The sequence below is a fragment of the Lethenteron reissneri genome, chromosome 63, assembly GCF_015708825.2.
Source record: "Lethenteron reissneri isolate LAM-NWPU_2019-01 chromosome 63, ASM1570882v1, whole genome shotgun sequence".
Classification (NCBI taxonomy): domain Eukaryota; kingdom Metazoa; phylum Chordata; class Hyperoartia; order Petromyzontiformes; family Petromyzontidae; genus Lethenteron; species Lethenteron reissneri.
Window position 1 is genome coordinate 7,296,461 of NC_083841.1, and position 5,391 is coordinate 7,301,851.

Sequence of the window (5,391 nt, forward strand, 5' to 3'; positions counted from 1 at the left end):
GACTCGCACATAAACCCATATAGTAGTGCAGGAAACCCATAGACTCGCACATAACCCATATAGTAGTGCAGGAACCCATAGACCTCGCACATAAACCCATATAGTAGTGCAGGAACCCATAGACTCGCACATAAACCCATATATGTAGTGCAGGAACCCATAGACTCGCACATAAACCCATATAGTAGTGCAGGAACCCATAGACTCGCACATAACCCATATAGTAGTGCAGGAACCCATAGACTCGCACATAACCCATATAGTAGTGCAGGAACCCATAGACTCGCACATAAACCCATATAGTAGTGCAGGAACCCATAGACTCGCACATAACCCCATATAGTAGTGCAGGAACCCATAGACTCGCACATAAACCCATATAGTAGTGCAGGAACCCATAGACTCGCACATAAACCCATATAGTAGTGCAGGAACCCATAGACCTCGCACATAAACCCATATAGTAGTGCAGGAACCCATAGACTCGCACATAAACCCATATATAGGCAGGAACCCATAGACTCGCACATAACCCATATAGTAGTGCAGGAAACCCATAGACTCGCCACATAAACCCATATAGTAGTGCAGGAACCCATAGACTCGCACATAAAACCCAATATAGTAGTGCAGGAACCCATAGACTCGCACATAACCCATATAGTAGTGCAGGAACCCATAGACTCGCACATAAACCCATATAGTAGTGCAGGAACCCATAGACTCGCACATAAACCCATATAGTAGTGCGGACCCATAGACTCGCACATACACCCATATAGTAGTGCAGGAACCCATAGACTCGCACATAAACCCATATAGTAGTGCAGGAACCCAATAGACTCGCACATAAACCCATATAGTAGTGCAGGAACCCATAGACTCGCACATAAACCCATATAGTAGTGCAGGAACCCATAGACTCGCACATAAACCCATATAGTAGTGCAGGAACCCATAGACTCGCACATAAACCCATATAGTAGTGCAGGAACCATAGACTCGCACATAAACCATATAGTAGTGCAGGAACCCATAGACTCGCACATAAACCCATATAGTAGTGCAGGAACCCATAGACTCGCACATAAACCCATATAGTAGTGCAGGAACCCATAGACTCGCACACAAACCCATATATTCCACAGAAACCCATCGGCTCACACAGAATCCTGCACGGCCACAAATACCGAGTTTCTCTCAGCAGGTTCCCCTTCCTTGGCTGCCACTCCGTCACCAGTCTCGACCACGAGACATGGTTCGCTTGCGTGATTCCCAGTAACAGTGAAACACGCGCGGCCCGCTCAGCTCAGCGCTTGAGTTCAATTACCCGGCTGGCGCGAGGGGTGTAGGTGGTTGAGGCTGACTCGGCCCATGAACCCTCCTTCCGGCGATGATAAAATACAGCGTGCTTCAAAAAAATGTTAACACTTACATGGGACGATCGTTTTTAATCGAAACAGAACGGGTAGCGCGCTGTAACGCGATAAGAAATGTATGTTAATAGCTTCAAAGAGTCTGCCACTTGTTCGCCATCATTGTCAACGCGTGCCTGGAATCTTCTCCAGGTGGTTCTCAAGTGCCCGCAGGCGGCACATTTCTCGTTGTATTGTTGCAAATTCTCAGAAGTGTTCACATTTTGTTTTGGAGCACCCTGTATGACGAGCATCGCTTTCTCAGTGGCCGTCCTGTGGATGGACTCGCCCCCGTCATACGCATGTGGAATTCCCACCAGTGACTCTGCAGGGCAGTGCACGGGAGACGAGGGATAATGCCTCGATGCCCCCCGTTGAGCAGCTTTTTGACTCTGAAAGGTTAAATTAATGAGACGAAATATAATCAAATAATTTCGAAACTTAAGTCTCATAATCCTATTAAGCAGGATTAGGCAAGTTAACCCCTTTCCCTCCGAGAAATGCGCGAGCGTGCTGCAGCAATAATCTCCGCTGGCGGCGTTGAGCCAATGGTGGAAATTCCACATTAGCATGGCGGAACCCACGATAGCTATGGAATGAGCCCTGGTGCAGAGATGATGATGGTGGTGGTGGTGGTAAATGTGGTGATGATGGTGAAGCTGCTGATGAGGATGATGTTGCTGCTGCTATTGCCGATGATGACAGTGGTTGTAGCAATGCTGATGAAAATTCCGGAGTCGCTGCTGATGCTTCATCCGATTACGATGATTCTGATGCTGCTGCTGCTGATGATAATAATTCAGCTTTTTCCGCTGTTGCTGCAGATGATGCTACCGATGCTGCTGACATTTTTGCATCCGTTGCTTATGAAGCTTCTGCTACTGCCACTGATGATTATGACGATGGCGGTGGGTGATGACACGATCGAATTGACAGAATTCTAAGTCAACTTCGACCAGCAATTAAACTCACAAAAACACGTGGTGTGTTTTTTTGTAGTTTTTTTATGCACGCGACGGGCGGATTCGCGACCGACAACCGATCAGCGGCCAACCTCGACACCCGTAACCGCATCGCCGCCATCCAAGTGAGATCCTTACGCCAGAGGAAGAGAACGAATAAAAAGAGTGTCACCCCACCCCCCCCCCCCATCAAAAATCTTCCGCCAATGATGAGAATGCCCCGCGTCGCCCTGGTAACGAGGTAACGAGCCGTACGGAGCGCGCGCCTCTCTCTTGGGCTCCAACACCGCCACCCTCTTTAACCCGTGGCGCGCGTTGCGCAGCGGGGTAGCTTAATTAAGAAATAAATACAAATAAAATAAATAATTTAATATTTATTTTTTGCGAGCTTTGCGTTGCCGAGATCCCGGATTTCAGCCACCCCAACCACGCGTGGGGAGGGTGGAGGGGTCCTCCAATGTCGTGCTTGGTCAGCAGTGACTCGCAACAACGACCCCCGTAGATCTTCTTGGTTCTTTAGGTAAAGTCACGTAGAAGGGAAGTAATACAATAATAAAAATTAAACATAATGAAACAATTCTCACGACGTTTCGGCCACAACGCAAGCAGCCGTCCTCAGGTGAAAACCAGGTCTGTCGAGGCGACCAGGTCTGTCGAGGCGACAGCGACTTCAGACGCTGTCTCCCCGACAGACCTTGTTTTCACCTGAGGACGGCTGCTTGCGTTGTGGCCGAAACGTCGTGAGAATTGTTTTATTATGTTTTATTATTTTATTATTTTATTACTTCCCTTCTACGTGACTTTACCGAAAGAACCAAGAAGATGAATCCCTGCAGTCACGAAAGCTTTAAATCGAAAAGACCCCCGTAGACTTACATTGAAAGCCAGACTGACACAGAGTGCAGTAGACTCACACAGAGACCCGTAGACTCACACAGAGACCTTAGACTCACACAGAGACCCATACACTCAAATACAGACCCATAGATTCATACAGAGACCCATAGACTCACGCAGACACCCCTGGACTCACACAGAGACCCACAGACTCACACACAAACCCACAAATTCATACAGAGAGCCAGAGACTCACACATAAACCCGTAGATTCATACATATACCCATAGAATCACACAGACACCTATAGACTCACACAGAGACCCGTAGACTCACACAGAGACCCATAGATTAATACAGAGACCCATAGACCCGCACAAAGACCCCTAGACTCATACAGAGACCAGTAGATTCCCACAAAGAACCATAGGCTCACACAGAGACCCGTAGACTCACACAGAAACCCATAGATTCACACAGAGACCTATAGAATCACAGAGGCCCATAAACTCACACAAACACCTACAGACTCACACAGAGACACGTAGACTCACACAGAGACCCATAGACTCACACAGAAACACCCAAGATGAATACAGAGACCCGTAGATTCACACAGAGACCCGTAGACTCACACAGAAACCTGTAGATTCACACAGAGACCCATAGAATCACAGAGACCCATATACTGAGTTGTGATTAAGCCGCGTCCTCAAGTGTCGCGAGTTGATTGAATACGAAGGAGGAGGGATCTCGGAGGCAGCTCTGTGATATCCGCTTCCGCAGGCCGTTCTCCAAGAACACGGAGGAGGGTGGCGCCGCTCTGAGAGATTTGCCCGCTGATTCCTCGTCTCGTGATGGCACCACGGCACAATTGGCATAGAATTGGGGAATTTAAAAAGATGCCATACCAAAAAATGTATCATGAATTCCTTGCCGACTGCGACGAATACATCCGAAACTGGTCCCGAGCACAAATTCCATTCACCAACCCCGCACTGAGCAGCTTGGTGAGTATATGGTCAAAGGACTAAAAATATATATGTGTGTGATGGAAAAATATGTTTTAACGCACAAAAATATCTAAAGAACATTTCCATGCAAAAATGAAAGAGTTTAGTTTCGAATGTTCTTAGGGGGAGAGATATATGAATTATAATTTGGTGTCTTGTAATTTTAACTTCCTATAAATAAATGATCGCCAGCTGAACAGCTGCCAAAGGGCGCTGTGTGTGTATGCGCGCAGTGGAACAGGGCAAACATTGCTTGCTGACATGGCCATTGTGAACCTACAGAAAGAGAGACCCAGGCCCATGGCTTGAACCCAGGATCTCAGTGGTGCTCACTCAGTGTCTCTGACACGGCCATCATGAACCTACAGAGAGGGAGACCCAGACCCAGGGCTTGAACCCAGGTACTCAGTGATGTTCACTCAGTGTCTCTGACACGGCCATTATAAACCTACTGAGAAAGAGACCCAGGGCTTGAACCCAGGATCTCAGTGATGTTCACTCAGTGTCTCTGACACGTCCATCATGAACCTACTGAAAGAGAGAGACCCAGACCCAGGGCTTGAACCCAGGATCTCAGTGATGTTCACTCAGTGTCTCTGACACGTCCATCATGAACCTCCTGAGAGAGAGACCCAGACCCAGGGCTTGAACCCAGGATCTCAGTGATGTTCACTCAGTGTCTCTGACACGGCCATCATGAACCTACTGAGAGAGAGAGACCCAGGGCTTGAACCCAGGTTCTCAGTGATGCTGACTCAATGTCTCTGACACGGCCATCATGAACCTACTGAGAGAAAGACCCAGACCCAGGGCTTGAACCCAGGATCTCAGTGATGTTCACTCAGTGTCTCTGACACGGCCATCATGAACCTACTGAAAGAGAGAGACCCAAACCTAGGGCTTGAACCCAGGATCTCAGTGATGTTCACTCAGTGTCTCTGACACGGCCATTATGAACCTACTGAAAGAGAGAGACCCAAACCCAGGGCTTGAACCCAGGATCTCAGTGATGTTCACGCAGTGTCTCTGACACGGCCATCATGAACCTACAGAGAGAGAGAGAGACCCAGACCCGGGGCTTGAACCCAGGTACTCAGTGATGTTCACTCAGTGTCTCTGACACGGCCATCATGAACCTACAGAGAGAGAGACCCAGACCCAGGG